A 19,279-nucleotide genomic window follows, 5' to 3' on the forward strand; every position below is an offset into this window, starting at 1 on the left:
ATGCCACGTATTGCTCCCTTTCCTCCCTTTCTCTTCGTCCCCTGGCACCTCCCAGCTCTTCCTTTTCTTCTTTCGTTCTTGCCTCTGAATCACTTTTTCCAATAAGCCATCTAGTCAGTATATCAAATAACTCCCTGAATGATTTCTGAAAGCCTCCTCCTGATAACTGAAGCCTCGGAGTTGGAAACACATTTATATTTATGTGGGACCGAGACTTCAGAACATTATTAAATTTGCATGGAGCGCCGGCCGCAGAGCCTCTTCCACGCGACGTAGACGGTGAGGGACCAGCCTCTTCTGCAGGAGGGGATAGTCATACAGGCAACTTTGCCAGGCTTCCTGCTCCATTGGGAGAAATCAGCCCCGTTTCCCCAGGCCCCAGACAATCAGAACAACTCTTGTGGCTTAGAAACCATTTGGATCCCTGTGTTTTATGATTGCCAGGTTCCTAACCAGAGATTCTGAGGCTGTAACCCCCAAAATTTTGAAAAGGAAAATTGGTGTGTGTGCGTGTGCGTGTGTGTGCGTGCGTGTGCATGTGTGCGTGTGCGTGTGTGTGTATGTGCGTGCATGTGTGTGTGTGCGTGTGTGTGTGTGCGTGTGTGTGCATGTGCGTGCATGTGTGTGCGTGCGTGTGCATGTGTGCGCGTGCGTGTGTGTGTGCATGTGTGTGTGTGTGCGTGTGTGTGTGCACGTGTGCATTTGGATGTGTAGTTCTGGGTGTGGTTCTGTGTATGGCTGTGTACTTTCTCTAAGGAGAGAGCCTCTAGCTTTCTCAAAGCCCCCTCAAAGGGGCCACCTATAATCCTGAAAACGTTCCATTAAAGACCTACTATGTGCCAACGTGTAAGCTGCTAGCTGAAGCCTCTGAGAAGAGTAATTCTCATGGAAATTAGAGCTCAGAGAAGAAAAACAAACTAGAACAGCCAGACTGTGGTCTCACCGTGGAAAGGATTTAAAGAAGCAGGTGCAGTAAACAGGTGGCTGCTTGAAGTCAAGGTGGAAACCACCTGGTTTCTGCCACAGCTCACCCCTGGCCAGCCACGTGGCATATAATGGCTGACATCTGCTGGCTGCCCACCATGTGTCCCGCACTGTCCTAAAAGGCTTATATTCGTCCCTGGCATCCTTACGACACCCCCAAGAAATTGGAACTATTTAACAGATTGGATATCTCGGGCTTGGTGAGGTCACACAGACAGTTAGTGGCAGAGCCAGGACCAAACTATATGGTTACCCACCTGCAGATATCTCACTGGGTAAAATACTCGTCTCTCCAGACTTCAGCTTTCTCGTGTGTAAAATGCTATGATTCCCTGTTTGGTTTATCCCAGAGAAGCAAAAAGAATATCTTTTAGGGGTGCCTGGCTGGCTCAGTCAGTAGAGGATGCGACTCTTGATCTTGCAACGAAACAAAAAAAAATATATATATATATATAAAAATATATAAATATATATATATATAAAAGAAGGTCTTTTAAAACATACACTTTTATACAGCTAGGTATGAAAATCACCCCCCTGCTTTCGGCCCGGCAGCCTTGATGGAGCTGATGGCGTGTCTGGGGCAGTACCGTAGGTGTTCCTGAGTTTCCTTGGACTGCTTCAGGGCTACCAGCTGAACCACCAATGAGAGGAGTTCTACTTGAACGTCATCTTACAAATCAGGGTCTGACCCGTCTCCCACTGTCTTGTCAGGGTTCCCAGCAAACTGCAGTGTCAGTTCCAGAAGCCTGACCCCTGCCCCCACTGGTCCTCCAGGGTGCTAGTTCTCACCAGCCCACTCGCTGCCCAAGTGGCTCTGTCTCTGCTGAGGGCACATCCCCGTAGACTTCCAAGCGCTGTGACGTCAGCCTCTGCGGCCGTATGAACACGGGCCAACTGATGCCGACCGCGATCCGTACTGGCTAGCGTCGGCAGTGGCTAACAGCACCAGAGCTACGGTGGTCTGTCTAGGAGACGGAGTTCGACCCACTCGAGCAATACAGGTGATTGAGGGTTTTCCATTTCGAGCCCCCGGGAATGTTGCTGGACCGTGTAACACACTTCATGAAGTCCATTGGGGTGACTCGGATGTGCCTTTGAAGATCGAGGCTCTTCCGGAAGAGGTGTGGTAGAACCAAAAGCACAGGCCTTGGGGCTCGGAAAGGTCTAGACCCATGCCAGCGCTAGCTTCCAGCTCAGGGACCTCCTGGACTTCATCTCCCTTGGCCTTGCTCTCAGGTGCTTGTCCAGGGCATAAAGAGGCCACAGGAGGCAGGGCCGTGTTTCTGTTGACTCCTGAGAAGTCAGGTGATTTTTTTCATTATTGTTATGCGTGTGCCTGTGTGTAAAGAGAGATTGGCAGTTGTTGTTCTTGTTGTTTTAATTTGGCTGTTGTGATTTTTGTGTTTTGTTTTGGCGAGTTGTTTTTAGCTAAGCTCCTGACTTAAACTTTTCTACCGTGCGTCCTTCCGAGTGGAACACATCTCAGCCATTGTGCTTGATGGAAGGGTTCAATCAGAGCGGCTCTAGACAAACGTGATTAATAAACCGCAGTGGCCATTACGTTGAGTTCTTACTATGTGTCACGCTGAGCACTTGACTACACGAACTCATTTCAAACTCCCAGCATGCGATGAGGTGTGTGCTTCTCTCATCCCCATTTTACAGATGAAGACAGACTCAGAGAGCTGAGAAGGCCTGGTCCCCAAGTCCAATCCCTGCTCACAGTGTTGCTGTCTGTAAGCGTGGGCGTGGGCCAAAAATCCTGGGGCCCTGAGAGCCCCCACCCGCAGGTCCCGCCGGCCTCATCCCAACAGTGGCTCCTGTGTCCCGTCTCTCATGGGTGTGAGCAGTCTTCTCAATCCGCAGCTCAGAATCTGCTTCTTCTAGCCCCATTGACACCCCCCTCCCCCTGCAGCCTTCAGTTCTCAGGGACACCGGCGCCAGCCTCGGCAGGCTAAAGTTCCCTGGGCCCTGGCTACTCGGCAGGGCGAACTGTGGCCTCTCCCCGATGGGTTTCCACCACCACCTGCTCCTTCCCTCACCGCCAAGCCCCACGTTCCTGCTTCCCGGCTAGTCTGGGCTTGCTCCCACCTCTATACTGGGAGCCAGCCGCGGAGCCGCCTTTGAGCCTGTAGCCCTGAGCCAACCCCTTCCTCCCTGTGCCTCCCTTGCCAACTTGTGTGATGAGGGAGTGTAGACAGCATCATGTCTAAGGGCGCTTCCAGCTCCGGCGTTCCCCCAAACCTCAGCCATCTCTCATCTGGTGCCTGCATAACCCTCCTTGGTGTTCTCTCTGTGGCCACCCTTCCAGCTCTCCCGCCGCCCTCCCTTGGCTTCCCACCACACCCAAAATAAAAGTCTAGCTCCTGTGCATGGTCAGCAGTGCCCTGTGTGATGGGGGTCCTGTGCTGGCTGCTGCTCAGAAGGGGCCTGGAGCACAGCCCGCCTGCCCGATGACCATCACTGTGGACCCATTCCTCCCCTAACCTGTGTCCTTAACTTTAGACATATGTCTTGCCCTGACATTTCCCTTTTCTTCCATGCCCCCAAATTATTAAAAACAGCTGCCTCTAATTAATTGAGTGAATCATGGAAAAACACTTTTTTTCTATCTATAAATAATTCCACCTAAAATTTTTCTGGGAGGATACAATGCTGTGGCCAGCATCCATTCAGCGCACACCCAGTACATGTCATCTAGCTTCCCAGCTTCGGCTCATGTACCTCCCAGCACCATCTCTGGAACTCCCCCTGGCCTGAAACAGGACCTCTGAGGGCCAATCAAGGTGAAGTCCGGGGAAGAGGGCCATAGGCGTTGTAAGCAGCCTTCAACCACTAATTCTGCCACTTTCGGACAGTTTCACATGACCTCACACCCACCTTTGGTGTGGCCAGCTCTGTGTCCTGGCCCATGGCCGGGGTGGGGTGCACCAAGGGAAGACACAGCTCCTTCCCCCAGAGGGGATCGCCATCTTACGTTCCAGACTGACACAAGGAAGCCCCTTCAGCAGCTGACTGTGCTCCAGAGCCCAGTAGAGGACCTCAGAAGAGCACCAGGAATGGGGGCTGGCACAGAGCCTTCCCATGGCAGAGACCCTCCGCCATCATGTCCTGGGGCACGAAATGCACCACAGGCATGCTCAAGGAATCCTCTCTTACGTTTGCTGCAAGGGGCTGTACGGTGCCGTCATGTTCTATGACACGGGCAAGGTGGGGAAGCCCAGCCTAGAGGCAACAGAGCTAGAGCTGGCATGTTGGGTGGCAAGGCCTTGGGTAAAGACTTCATCCCCCGGGGCTGGAGAGCCCTTCACGACGGTTGAACTTGTTAAGTGCTTGCATGCTAGTTGTAGCATTTCAGAGTGACCTCAGACATGATCACCTTCAAAGAGAGGCGGAGATGTGGCGTGTGGGCTACCATTGACCACCAGCCCTTGACTCTGGCAGTCCCTGCTTATCAAGCACAGCGCTGAACCTCGCCTGACTCGTCTCAGGTAACCAGTGCCCCAGGGAGCCAACACCATGATCAGAGTTGGTCCTTAAGTTGAAGCCAGCTTCCTACCTCTGGACTACCCGGTACAGCTCCCTTGCTTTACAGAACACAGCAGGGGAGAGCAACCTGGAAGGCCACAGTGGGGAGAACACTTATTTCCACCCCAAGTCTTCCAGGCCCCGGCACATTCCTTTTTGACTCTTTCCCTGCCAAGTGCATTTGTTCAGCAAATGTTTCCTGAGCCCCTGCTGTGTGCCCAGCTCAGTGGTAGATCCCAAATGCAAGAAGGCGTCTGGTATAGGAGTTCAGGGTCCAGGGAAACCCATACCTAGAAGGTACGCAGTGCCACCCTTATTCAGGGTTGGGGGGCTGGGCAGAGATCCTGCAACCCCAGACTTCAATGAGCCCCTTGTCTCTGCCTCACTTGTGTCTCAGGGGCTTGGCCCACCAGCTGGACACCTGTGTTCTGTTCTTTCCTTGCTTAAGTCCTTGCCCCCAATTCCAGTCTTGTCTCTAAGGATGACCAAGACCTGAGGCCATCCCAGGCAGGCAGAGCACTGGTCCCTCTTTGAGCTGGTACTCTTGAGGTGTTTGTCATTTATTCAGTGGATCCTGGGAGATATTAATTTTCTATTAATGAAAATTTGCTTCTTTACTATTCAAAATAAGGGATATATTAGATGCATGGAACATAACATCACATTTTTTTTTAATTAACATTAACTTTTTGGGAGCTAAGGCTCTCATGTCCATCAACTGTAATGAGAGAAGACTGGTTCCCCACAGTTCCTGAAGGGGGAAAGAGCCCATGTGGACATAATTACAGAGTTAGGCTCAAAAGTTGGTCCTTCCCTCTCCCTCTCTCTCTTTAATGGTGGCAAACATTCTCCACTTTTCTGAAGTTCGTGTTCTTTCTTCAGTTTTCATTTGCAGGACAGGTCTTTCCCACTACCCAAAAGCAGAGCGTTCCTATGAGACCTTTTGTAAGCCGAAATGACGTAAAACAAAGAAGCAATTACTATTACTTTATATGGAAAAATAAAACCCCCCGAATAATTGTTAGGCTTTTTCTGATACCTTGAAACACATCTTGCTAACGAGGGCACAAAAGAAATGGCGATGAAGCACAGAGGCTCAGAGACACATTCCAAAGCTACGGCAGCTGAGATGCTGAGACGCTGGGTATAGTTTCCAGGGAAGGAGCTTGGCGGGGCCCCTCTCGCTCGCTGCTCGGGGTCCATGCTGCCTCTGTCACGGCTCCTTGCAAAAGAAATGCTGAATGCTGGTTTTGCTTTGCTTGTTTTTGCTGGTTTTTGTTTGTTTCTGTAAAAGCGAAAATCCTCTTTGGATGACTTCTGGTTAGTGAAAACAGGTACTAACGTGGGTCTTCCGTAAAAGAGAAGGGGCATAACGTGAACTTTCGAAAAGCAGAGGATCCCTATGTTCCAAGCCGGACAGTCTCTTAAGAAGAATGTCAGAGGGTTTGGAATTGATATAAGAGAACAAACCCCTTCACCCTGCAGACAGCCCTGGCCTGGGCATGACTCAATTGCAGAATTTCTCCGAGCTCCCATCTTGGACTGGCTGTGAGCTGTGCATGTGCTTTCCACGCAGATGTGGTTGTCAGTGTTCAGCTGACAGAGGGGGCCCCTGCAGAGGACCCTGCCCCCTCCGCTGGAGTAGGGCCAGCACACTTGCCTGCAGTTGCTCTGGAGGCGTCCAGGACAGGTGCGGTCAGCCGGCGTCATATTTGCATTCATACCTGTGGCGTGTTGGCCTCTCTCACGACCCGTCTGCCTCTTAACCTCGCTTCCCCACGTTTCCTGTTGAGGTGAGCAGAGACCTTGAGAGCGGGCTCTGGGTGGTCCCTTCTCTGCTTTCTTGGCCCCACCTTCAGCTCCTTCTTGTGCCGCTGGGCCTCCCGAGGACGAGGGGGTGGTACCTGGTATCCATCTGAGCTTATGGCCTAGAATTCATTCATTCCACAAGCAACACCTTGTGAATGAATTAAGCGGGCAACAGAGCAGAGGCAGGCCCTGCCCTCACGGAGCTCACGATCTTTCTAGGAAGAGAAAGAGTCACTGAGGAAACAAACATATCTAAATACACATTGTGATAAGTACTATTCAAGAAGAGAATTCAGGGAAAAGAACAGCAAGGAGCACCTGCTTTAGATGGGGAGGGGTGTGGTCAGGAAGAGCTTTCTCTAGGAGTTATATTTAAACTGAGACTGGAAGCACTTGCTCGGGCAGCACATATACTAAACCGAGATTGGAAGAAGAAATAAGAAGGAACCAGTCTTGCAGACTTGAGGTAGCAGAAGGAGCCATGCAAAGGCCCTGAGGTGGAAATGGACTTGCATGTGTGTTGCAAAGCCTAGAAAGGGGGCAAGGTGGCTGGCAGGTGGTAACTGAGGGCAAGGGTCCCCCAGGATGAGGTTCGAGGGGAGGCAGGACCCAGACCCTGCACTGCTTTGTGGGTAGCATTTGGAATGATGGAGAGAGAACCCCTGCTCCCAGCCCAATCTTGGGAGCTCTGTTATTTTGCTAGGACTGCCTCAACAAAGTACCACAGACTGGGTGGCGTGAACAACAGGACTTTATTTTCTCACAGTTTTGGAGGCTGGAAATCTGAGATTGAGGTGTCATCAGAGTTGGTTACCTCTGAGTCCCCTCTCCCTGGCTTGTAGATGTCCGTCTTCTCCCTGTGTCTTCACATGGTCTCCCCTCTGTGTGTCCTAATCTCCTCCCGAGGACGCCAGCCCTAATAGATTAGGGCCCAATCTGAAGACCTCACTTTAATTACCCCTTTAAAGACCCTCCCTCCAAGTATTGCCACATTCTGAGGTCCTGGGTGGTTAAGGCTTCAATATATGAATCTGGGAAGGGGGGGACACAATTCGGTCCCTAATGGGAGCCTTCCCTGACATACTCCTTTAGAGTAGGCTGGGGCTGTGGGTCAACATTTGTAAGATGCCTGGGGAGCTCAGAGGAGACCCACCCTAAGCAGCCTGCCCTCTCTTTGTTCAAGGAGCTGATAAGCGTGTTCAGGAGTTCAGGAGTGCCACAGACTTCATGGCACCAAACTGAAGCTTTCTTACCCACGATTAGTCAGAATCCTTGAAAGAGAACTGGAAACCTCCCAGGTGTAACTCAGTGGTATTAATACAGGGTCCCCAGTGGCCCGCACTTTGGGGACTCTCCTTCAAGCACTCCAAGCAGGGCAGCCAGCAGAGTCTCGGCAGGAAAGCGATGACAGGCTGAGTGAGGAAGGGGCTGGGCCCCTGGACGGGTGGCTGGCTGAACACTCCCTGGGGACAGTGCTGGCCAAGCCAGCCAGCCTCCGCAGTGTTCCCTCCCGACCCCTAGCAGAGCCCCGCGCCCAGGAGAGAGGTCCGGAAGGTGTTGTGCTGCATTAAACAGAGGAAGAACCCTCAACAGACATCCCAGGAGAGCTCGCAGATCAGTGTTTTCAGCCTCCCGGGGAGCCGGGGGCAGCTGACCCCAGTGGCTGGAGGATGGAGGTGTACGCAGACCCGCAGATGAGCCTCACGTTGCCCCCTGCCCCCACCTTAAGCTGAAGGTAAAAATAACTACAAGGAGAGAAATGTCCTAGAGAAATTCGGAAAACATGAAGCCTGGCTCCATCTAATTAAGATGACATTTTGCAAAGGGGGGGCTTGGGAGAGGCCTGGGTGGCATTTTAAATTGCAAGCTGATTGTGCAGCCTCTCTAATTTTGGTGCTGAACAAAGTTTCCAATTGGAACAGAAGACCAACTTCAAAGGCATCGCCTACTGCTGGCCAGGCAAAGGGAGTGAAAAGAGCAGCATGGGGCCTCTGGGCACAATGTGGCTGGGACTGGAGCAAAGGCTTGGGGCCTCAGGGGGCCGCAGCCCTCGGGAGCCTGCTGTGCCTTTTAGGGGATCAGTGGGCCCGCTCCTGGGAGGAGAGCTAATTGAAGCAGTGGTCTTGCCCTTGAAGAATGAGCTTTTGTCCAGCCTGGGCCATCTTGGGGGCACTTACTGGGCAGAGCTCTGGCCTGGGCTGGCTGTAGGCATCGCCCCCCACCCCAGTCTCCCCCTGTGCTATAGAAACAGGCCTGGTTCTTGTGTAATAGCCCCCAGCATCCTCTTGGGGAGGGGCCACTCCCTCCCTCCTGGGGACTCCTCCCTGCCAGCCTCTAAGGCCCAAAAGGTGGAGAAGGCCTGCCCCTTGTCTCCCAGATTCCTGGAAGAGGCAACCCCAGTCCCTTTCAACTTGGAAGGTGGAGGATGGGCCTCCGAGTGGGTGGTACAGGGGCCATCTGGCCCAGGGAGACCCCCAAAGTACAAGATACTATTCTGCTCTCTGGGCAGAGCCACCCCAGGTGTGATGAGCCAGCTACCCTCAGAAGCTTCTTCGTGTCCCTCCTTTTGTGTACCCTGTGTTAGCTCACAAAGACGGCTTGACCAGGCAGACCTACATTCCTGCAGCTATTACTCATACTATGACACTGTCTCCACGCACACACGCGCACCCATACAGCGCGCTCTAAGCGGAGAGCACGCTCATCCCGACCCTGGTTCTCACACACCCTGGGACGGGAGCACGGCATGGAGAACACCACCATTTGTAGCTGAGGAAACTAAGTCACGGAGTTGAAATGAGGCGCCCTTGCAGGCCAGATCCTGGCATTTTCCACAAATCCAAGGCCCTCCTGCCACTCACTCCCGCTTGCTTCCCTTGACTTGCCCCCACCCTCCTGATTGCCCACCGAGGCCTCTGTGCCATTCATTCCCTCCGTTCTCCTTGTCCCTGTCTGCAAAGGTCGTTACCCAGTTCCTCCAAAGGGAGGGCGGCAGGTGGCAAGGTGGCTGAGGAGCATGGGGAAACAGAACGAGTTCTAGTAGGTGGTGGGTGAGGTGGCCCTGGTTACAAAATTCGGGAGCCATTGAGGGCTCAGGTGTGATTAAATGCCTTCTTGACAGTAGATTAAAGGGACAGAGCCTGGAGGCCAGGAGACTGGTTGGGCTAGACCCCTGCTGTCATCCATGGAGGAGAGGCAAGACTGACCTTGCAGGGAGATGGGAAGGGTCAAAGTTCAGACCTTTCTGGGGGCAAATGACAGTTCTCGGGAATCAGAATGGCTGGAGGGACAGAGAAAGGGAAGAGAGTGGAGCTGGCCTCAGGGTCTCCAGCTTGCATGACCGGAAGCACAGAAATACCATTGCAGACGGCCATGTGTCCCCAAAGAGTGGCACAGGCTTTCCAGATGACCTGGCCCTTCATACAGACCAACAGCTTTTGTTGGAGGACTTCTATGCATTTTAGTGTATATTAGAAAAATTAGCACACAGACCTCTGATTTCACGGATGTTATTGTTTAGCATAAGCTGATTATTTCAAATGAGTCCATTCGAGGTCATTTTTAAAAATTAAGGAAATAGCAGTGGTTGTTTGCTGCTTTGGCGGCAATCACAGGACCGAGACAGGAAGGAAGGTGGGCTTGGAGGCTGTGGCCTGGGAACCCAGGTGCAGGTGAGAGGGTGGGATTGACCCAGAACGTGCCGAGCCAAGTGGAGGAGCCAGTAAACCAACCTGGGGTCAGGTGGTGTCACGCAGCAGCCCCTGCACAGGGGAGGATCTGCTGGCATCCTGCCCAGAGAGAAGGTGGCTTACGGAAACAAGAAGGGGTTTGAGGACCGAGCCCTTGGCAACTTAAATGTTGGGTGGAGGGACAGGGGCCCACATGGGAGACAGCTCGCAGTGGACTAACGTGACCTGAAAGACAGCACCCTGGCCAGGAAGCAGCATCCACAGGGCCCAGCACCCAGAGGCAGGAGAAGAGAGCAGCCGGCAGCCGGGGATGGGGAGGGCAGTGAAAGCCCCGGCAGGAGGAGGACAGGGCGGCGGCAGGACAGAAGGAGGAAGCGGGGAGGACAGTGGCTTCCGGGGGACATCAGTGTCGGGGACGGACCTAGGATGGGAGGCCAGAGCATGAACCCCCGTCGCCTAGGGGCTGGAGCCAGGTCCCTGGCTCCTGGGCGTGCTCCTTCTGCTCCGAGGGCTGCGGATGCGCCTGCCGGTACCTGCCTTACACCTCACGCTGCGGGCAGGCGCTTCCCGAGTGGAGGAAGTGGGCGGATTGTAGCCAGCAGGACAGATGCCCATGTTGATTTTTATCTCAGTAGTTCTTAACTTTAATGCATATTAGAAAAAGATAAAAACTGGGGCGCCTGATGGCTCAGTCGGTTAAACGTCCAGCTCTTGATTTCGCCTTAGGTCATGATCTCGGGGTTGTGAAATTGAGCTTCGCGTTGGGCTCTGTGCTCAGTGCAGAGTCTGCTTGGATTCTCTCTCTGTCCCTCTCTCTCCCTCTGCCTGTCCCCCTGCTCTCATGCCCGCACATGCACTCTGCCTCTCTCTCTCTCTGTCAAATACATCAAGTCTTCTAAAAAAAAGATAAAAACTAACCTATCAAATATCCTTTTGCTTATATTATTGTTGGTGATACTACATTTCCTTTCTTTTTTTTTTTTTTAAGATTTTATTTGTTCTTTTGAAAGAGAGAGAGAGACAGCCAGCGAGAGAGGGAACACAAGCAGGGGGAGTGGGAGAGGAAGAAGCAGGCTTCTCCCTCTGACCCTCCCCCCTCTCGTGCTCTCTCACTCTCTCTCTCTCAAATACATACATAAATAAATAAAATATTTTTAAAAATACGTTTAAGTAGATACAAGTCTAAAGAAAAACATGAAGTCAGTTGTGGCGTGGGTGGCATCCAAACCCAGCCGAATTTTCCCATCATTTTGAGCACCTACTGTGCGCCCTGTGGCGTCCTGTAGATACGGTGCTGAACAGAAGTCATGCCCGTGGCAGGTGTGTGAGTGGCCGAGGCGCGGGAGGCGCTGCTGTGGGGCCCCCTTTCCTGTTTGCAGGGGAGTGGAGCGGGATCACAGATTCTTCGATACTCCAGAAAACTGGCCTCTGCCCTTCTCCGGCTTATTGAGAGGCCAATCTGTTTCCTGTCCAGGAAGCGGGAGAGGAGGAACACTAGCAGGACACAGAGACAGGGGACTCCTGGCTATTGCCACCAACAGCGCTGGCGTTGCCCGGCTCAGACGCCACAGAAGATTCTTTCCTGCCCACCCGATAGTCCGGGGCAGGCGCTCCGGCGGGTGGCTCTCCTCCACACGGTGATTCACGGGCCAGCTCCTTCCATCCTATGGCAGTACCGCCGCCCAGGACTTTGTCATCGCGTGCTTTCAGGGGGCACACTGACATCTCAGGAGCCTTGGCCGACTGGCGGTGCACCTCACATTCACACTCCATGGGCTCCAGCTCAGTTGCAAGGCAGGCGCTGGCCTGCGGAAGGGTCTCTAACCCAGGGCCCACGAGAGGGCTGAAACTAAGCCCACCTTCCCCTTGCCAGGCCATGTAGCCCGGAGGAAAGCACTTTTTCCTAACTGCAACAAAGGTGCTGTGGGGCTGGCTTCTACCCTGCCTGGGACTGGGGCAGAGGACGTGGGAAAGGAGAGAGAGGAGACAGAGGGACAGAGGAAAGCAAGAGTGGCCTTGGAGGGGAGATGCACCTGAGCCCAGGGGTAGCGGGTGGTCTCCTTCGTGGCCCTGCAGTTTCAGAGAGTGAGGGCTGGCACACCTCTCCCCACCTGGATAGGGGCTCCACCGCCCATGGTCTCCTCACTGAGCCCCGTGCAGCAGAGTTGAGCCTCAGACACTGAGACCCCTGACCACCCTCCCATGCCCTTGACCACCCAGGGTCAGTGTCAGGGAGATGAGGACGGTGGAGCCTAAGCGGGGAGGGGAGGCCACGCACGCTGGTTCCAGGCCTTGGAGAAAGCCGCCGAGGTGGTCGCACCCAGGCCTGAGCAGCTCCCATCCGCCTGGCCCTGAGCTGCCTGCAGACCCCATGGGGTGCAGCTCTCCACCATCCCCGCCACTGCTGACCTCACATGAGAGACAGGCCCCCAAAGGCTTCACCCAGTTCCCAGCCTCCCCCTGCCCTGTGCTCCTCTCTCATGGCCAGGCATTGGGGGCCAGGGGAGCCGGCATCCAGCCTGGTCCCACCATGCCTTCCGCCTCCTGCCGCCCCAGGGTGGCCCACTGGCACTCTGCCTGGCCCAGCTGGGGTACAGCCATGGGTGCCACTCTGCCTCGCCAGTGTTTTGGTTGACAAGACTATTTGTCACCCTTGTTTTTTCACACCTGTCGCCGTCCCACCTGCCTCATGTATAAACAGCGCCAGCATCAACACAGTAACACTGGGTCCCCAGAGTGGGCACCCCCTGGGAGCACCGTCCCCTTAGCAGCAGGGCTCAGGAAAGCCAGGGCTGGCTGCTGGAGAGTGTCCCAGGTGCCAGCTTTCCGAGACCCCGCCCTCGAGGAGAAGCCAGAAGCCCAGGGCTGTGGCCTGGTGCTGCCCCCAGGCTTGCTGGGTGACCCTGGACAAGGTCCCACCTCCTTTACACAGTCCTCAGTTTCCCCCTCAGAGCATGAGGTGGGAAGTAGTGCTGCATGAGCTCTGGAGCCAGACAGCTGGAGTTCAGATCCCAGCTGTACCACCTACCAGCTGAGTGACCTTGGGCCAACCTCATAAGCCATCTGACCTCTGGTTTCTGTCTTTATAAAAGGGTGAAATGGTAATAGTTACAAACATTAAATGAACTGAAGTGCATGGGAAGCGCTCGCTAAATACTGGCTACTGTGACTATGTCCTAGGGCCCCTCCTTGGCAGCCTGAGTTCTGAGCAGGCTTGTCCGTGCGTGCGTCTCTGTGTGGGGGTCTGGGTTCCCAGCTCCAAGGCTCACGGCGGACCCGGTAGTAGCCTGGACTTGCTGATCCTCTGGACCTGCCCTCACCCCAGAGTTTCGTCCTGAACCCCAACCCTGGCAGCCTTTCACCACCACTGGCAAATCTTGCAGTTCTCGGTTTTCTAACGAAGAGGTGTCGGCTGTGGCTCTGTGTCCCCGCTCTGGGCCCATGACGGGTGTGACTCAGTCCCACTTCAGCAGGTGGGGCCTCATCAGCTGGCCCTGACCTGTGCTGGCTGGAGGGTCTTGAGAGACCATCTGCTCGGGGACCCCCCAGGGGGAGGTGCATGCCACCGTTCCGTGCAATGAGACAGCATGAGGGCTGAGAGGAGATGGCGAGCGGAGTCACCCCATTTACAAACATGGCTTCACCAAGTCGGAAAGTTGATTCCTTCCTCTCTGTCATCCTGAGAAGCTCAAGAAGAAAGTCGCAGGCTGGTGCTAGTATCTCCCGGACACCTCTGAACCTCTCCCCCTTGTTAACAAAGAGAAAACGGCTTCAGGCCGAGAGCCTTCAGCGGGCAGCAGGATCCTGCTAGAATGTATCATTCGCGTCTGCTTTCATCATCGTTATTCTCATGGGTCTCTTCCCTTTGGAATACGTCATGCAGGGTTTCCATTTACTGTGAGGGTATGAAGTTTATAAAGGTCAAAGGGTGTCTAAGAAAATTAATAACTGGTAGTCATCAGGCGAAACAGGACTTCTGTAGAAGTTATGAAGATGCTAGGGGAGAATGCTTGAGAAAGAATGACCTGGTCTAGTGGTTCTCAAACTTTGTGGTTTGGGGGCCCCTTGAAACTCTTAAAAATTATCTAGGACCCCAATTTTGTTTTTGTAGGTTACAGCTATCAATTTTTATTGCATTAGAAATTAAAACCAAGAGTGCTCAGTTCAGCAGCACATACACTAAAAACCGGAATGATACAGAGAAGATTCGTATGGCCCCGGCACGAGGATGACACACAGATTTGTGAAGCATTTCGTGTTTTATTTTCTGCTTCTATCTTCTTTGTTTTGTTTTTTTTTTCCTTTTGGAGGGGGGTCCTAGAACAGTGCCTGACACATAATAGGCATTCAATAAACATTTGTTGTTTGCTGAAAAAAAAAAAGAAATTAAAACCAGGAAAAAGTTTAAAATCTTCATTCATTTAAAAATAACTATACATTAGTATAAATAACATTTTTATGAAAAATTATTCTAATTTCTAAAAATGTTTCAGTAAGAAGAACGTCGTTGTTTTACATTTTTGCAAATCTCTTTCATGGCTGGCTTAGTAGAAGACAGCTTGATTCTCATATGTGCTTCTGCATTCAGTCTGTCGTGATGTGTTGTTTTGGTTGAAGAATAGGAATAAAATTTGGCCCCACATAAACACATAGTTGGAAAAGGAAGGAATGTTTTTCTAGCCTTTTCAGATAATTCTCCTTTGAAACTCACCCAAACTGGACAAGTGGTGGTTTCTTAAAGGATGGTTGCAATCTGAAACTGTATCAGTGACCCTTTCCTGTGCTGTTACCATAAAATCCATCCGTCTCGTCAGCAAATGGTGCTGGAACGACTGGGACATCACATGAGAGATAAACAAAAACAAAAACAAAATCTAGATCCAGGGTTTCCACTTTTCACAAAAATTAACTTGAAATGGATCACAGGCAGATCTAAATGTAAAAAGCAAAACTATTAATCTGCCCAAAGGGAATATAGGAGGAAATCGAGATGACCTTGGGTCTGACGATGACTTTTAGATACAACACCAAAGTCACGAACCGTGAAAGAAGTAGATAAACTGCTCTTCGTAGACATTTAAAACTGCTCTGTGAAGGCTACTGTCAAGAGAAGAAGAAGAAAAGTCTGGACTGGGACAAAATATTTGCTAAAAGCATGTTTAATAGAAGACTGGTGTCCAAGATATACAAGGAACTCTTAAAGCTCAACAATAAGAAAACAACCCAACTTAAAAATGGGCCCAAGATCCGAACAGACACATCACGAAAGAAGATGTACAGATGGCGAAAAGCGTGTGGGATGATGCTCCCCGTCATATGTCATCAGGGAAATGCACATTAAAACAGCACGCTACCACTACACACCTAGTAGAGTGACCAAAATCCAGAACACTGGCAACTCCCAATACTGACAAGGACGTGGAGCAACAGGACTCTCACTCATTGCTGGAGAAAAGGCAAAGTGGCACCGTACTTTGGAAGACGGTTTAGCAGTTTCTTACAAAATGGAACATACTCCTACCACAGGATTCAGCTCTCAGGCTCTTCCACATTGACTCAAAAGATGTGAAAACTTTTGTCCACACAAAAACCTGCACACGGGTGTTCACAGCAACTTTATTCATAATTGCCAAAACTTGGAAGCAACCAAGCTGTCCTTCAGTAGGTGAGTGGATAAGTGAACTGGTCCATACACACAATGGAATCCTATTCCGCACTAAAAGGAAATGAGCTATCAAGCCATGAGAAGACATGGAGGAACCTTCGATGCATATGCCTAAGTGAACGAAGCCCATCTGGAAAGGCTGCGTACTGTATAATTCCAACTGTGCGATATTCTGGAAAAAGCAAAACAGTGGAGACAGTGAAAAGATCAGAGTGGTTGCCAGGGGTGGGGTGAGGGGAAGGGATGAATAGGCAGAGCAGGGAGGATTTTTAGGCAGTGGAAATACTCTGTAAGATACCATAATTCTGGATACATGGCATTATAAATGTGTCCAAACCCACGGAATGTACAACACCAAGAGTGAACCCTGAGGTTACCTATGGACTCGGGGTGATTATGATGTGTTAACGTAGGGTCATCCTTGGCAACAGAGGGACCACTCTGGTGAGGGATGTGGAGAGTGCAGGAAGCTGTGCATGGATGCGGGCAGGGGTTATATGGGAAATTTCTACCTTCCTCTCCGTTTTGTTATAAACCTCGAACTGCTCTTAAAAAAAATAAAGTCTTTTGAAAACATCCATTGATCTACTTTGCACTTTGAATGCGTCTCTTAACCATGCATGAGTTTTAACACCATTTTGGTCATTTGGAAAATATTTGTGCAGAGTTCTGCGGACCTTCCCAACGTTGACACATTTGAGCATACTGTATTAAAAGCTCACGTTTGTTAACGTTGATACCGATCTCATCAGAACAGTCTTTAGGTATTGGGAAGCTGTCAAGCTCATGATGGTAAATACAAGTTTTCCAAAATTCTTTCGCTTGAAAGCTGGAATTTTTTTTTTCATTTTGGTGACAGATATGTTAGTTGTTTTCCTTGAAATGATGGGCTGGCTTGGTTCCTTTTTAGAAAATGTCTTCCAGAGACCAAATCCGAATTACTATTGTTTGTCTGTCAGGCGTTCTTTGAAGTAAAAGTGGTGTCCCATGAATAAAGGGACTATTTTCGCTGGCAGCTCAGTCTTACAAGTGCCTTTCCTCCAGAAAAACATCATCCTTCGGTTTGCAGAAGTGTTTTATGCATGCTTCCCATTTCATCGCACAGAATATGAAAAAGATGGGTCCTCGGGGTAGAGATTGTTTTTAATTCATAATTTTTACTACTTCATCAAAGACATTCTTAAGTAAAAGTGGCATCTTCTGTGACCCACCATGTAACTGCAAGGTGGCAAAAACATAATGGCAGCTCAGACAGTCGGGTGCTCCTGCTTCCGGCTCATGCGCTAGCGGCTTCATCTCCTATGGCTTTTGCACCATCGGTGCAAGCAGGTAACACTGTTAGAAAGGCAAAAAGATAGCGTATTAGTATTGTTCCGAAAACAGTTTTGATCCTGTAGACCCCCTGCAAGGGCCTCAGACCCCCAGGGGTGCAGCCCACGCTTCGAGAACCTCTGGTGTAGCCAATCCCTTCCTTGTGCCTTTGGCGACCCTCAGACCCTGAGAGGAGATGAGGCTTGCCCAGGGTCCCAGGGCCGGTGGGAGGCAGGGCTGCATCTTCTGACACTTGATGCAGTGCCCCAGGCCATGACCCCGGGATCCCGGAAGCAGGGTGCCATGCTCCTTTTCGAACAAAGGCAGTATCTGATCATGTTGATGGTGAACGGATGCTTCCAGTGAGGGGACAGGGAGACAGGAAGGGGTATCAAGAACAAGCCTGAGGAGAGGCACCAGTCAGCCAACCCTGTCCTCCTCCAGATGTGCCTGCCGTCCCCCAACCCTGCCATGTGTGTGGTGGTCCGACTTCCATCTTCCCTCTTCCATAATTGTGTTGCTAATATCTCCCCGCCGAGGCGGCTCTAATTAAACTATTCACCATCGTCACTTCGTGTTCTGAAGAGACGAGGTTGGCCATTATCACTTTTCTTTCCCTTTGACTGAGCTCTGTGTGGGTAATTTTATTCTGCCCTTGTTCGTTTCTTAGAAATTTAGCCTCTCCAATTTTAGTTCTTTTCTCCTGTCTTAGAACATTGTGCTCAGGAGAAAGGCAGCAGAGGGGAGGGTATCGCAGATTTGGAAATTTCTGTCCCATTCACCTTAAAGTTTATTTTTGAGCAGTGCCTGCTTGGTGGTTCAGCTGTCCCCCGCACCCCTGTCTAGGAGAGACGCCCAGGAGGTAAAGACTGGCAGGTTCTGGACCCGCCAAGGGGAGAAAGGCACCAAGAGAAAGTGGTTGCTATGTCAGGATGTCCCAAAGTGGGTGATGACGGGAGCTTTGGACAAGGGTGAGTCTCCACGTCATCCTCGGAGATCTGAGATGATCAGAAGCCTTGGTGATGTAAGCATACTATCCCCCTGCCGCCCCCCCTGCCCCGCCAAGGGCCCCGGCAAGCCTCCATCCTGCATCCGCCTGTCTCTGCCAGTCCCCTGCATGGCATGCCCGTCTATGCGCTGGCAGACCTCCTCCACAGGCCCTCACCCTATTCTGCCCCGGCCTCAGCGCATCCCTGCTCAGAAGCCATGGACTGACTACTGCCCTTTACCCTCCAGTCTCCCTCCCCAGCCTCGCCCTGGATGCCCTGCAGGGGTGCCCTTGGGAGACAGACTAAAGGAAGCAGCTCCGTCTGAGAATGGCAGAGCTAGGGCCGGGAGGGGGTAGGCAGTGAGATCCCAGGGCACAAATGCGAACACTCCCTGGGAGTGGGGGAGGCAGAGGGAGAGAGAGCGTGTCCCAGGCCCCACACTCAGGGAGCATCAGCGTTTGCTCTGTGGGACTCCAACTATCAGAGCTTTCCCACCGTGGGACCGAGGCCACCTCCAGGCCTCTCTCCATGGAGGTGCTCATGTTCACACGCAGCTGCCCGGGACAGAAGCCCCACCAGTGTGGGAGCCCCTTGGGCCACCTGTCAGGCAAGGTGGCTATTCCTAGTTGAATGTCTAAGGGTCACATGGACCTCCAAGCCCCACCATTGTCTTCAAGCCCTGCCAGTGGCCGGAGGAGCCTCTGACGCCCTCAAGGACCCTTCCATTAGGGTCTCTGCCCTTCCCCCTTTAATTCCCTCCTCAGGGAAGACCCGTCTCTGGACTGTGCCCTGCTTTCTGGGCATGGCTGACCCCTGACTGCCCGTCCCCTGGACACAGCTCTCTCACATCCCCCACCCACACCAGCTTCTCCACCAGGCCCAGCACTTACTCAGTGTCTGCCTCCCAGGAGGCAGTTCGGTTGACATGTCTGGTGCCCCCACTGACTGCAGGCTTGGGCAGGCAGGGTCCAGGTCCTGCTGGCTGATGGGTCCCCAGCTCCCAGCCATGGGCCCAGCAGGGGAAGACATCCGGCCAGCCTGTGGTGAAGAAACAGTCACTGGACTAGCACCGTCTCCTTCTGCTTAACTTGGGCTGGACCCAGGGGTAGGATACCATGACCAATTGCAGGGGCTGACACACGATTTCTGAGTGGAAACTTTCAGGTGTCAAGTGTTGGAACCAGTGAAGGGGTCTCCGAGGACTCAAGTCACAGTCTCCCCCATAAGCCCTGGTTCTTGAAGATGGATAGTGAGCCAGCAGAAAGAGCTGCTTCTAACTAATTAGAAAATCCCAGGGTTTT

The 19,279-nt window shown here is 52.1% G+C and overlaps 1 protein-coding gene and 1 non-coding gene across 3 annotated transcripts in view; both read left to right on the forward strand.

The window, feature by feature from the left end:
• The window catches only part of GNAO1 (G protein subunit alpha o1), a 165,375-nt gene that overhangs the window by 109,869 nt on the left and 36,227 nt on the right, over window positions 1-19,279 (forward strand). The window lies entirely within an intron of this gene.
• LOC121103571 lies at window positions 14,169-14,276 on the forward strand. The gene has a single exon (XR_005835823.1). It is a non-coding gene; the product is annotated as a U6 spliceosomal RNA (small nuclear RNA).

Source organism: Ursus maritimus, unplaced genomic scaffold (assembly GCF_017311325.1).
Source record: "Ursus maritimus isolate PB19 unplaced genomic scaffold, ASM1731132v1 scaffold_19, whole genome shotgun sequence".
In the NCBI taxonomy this organism is placed as follows: Eukaryota; Metazoa; Chordata; class Mammalia; order Carnivora; family Ursidae; genus Ursus; species Ursus maritimus.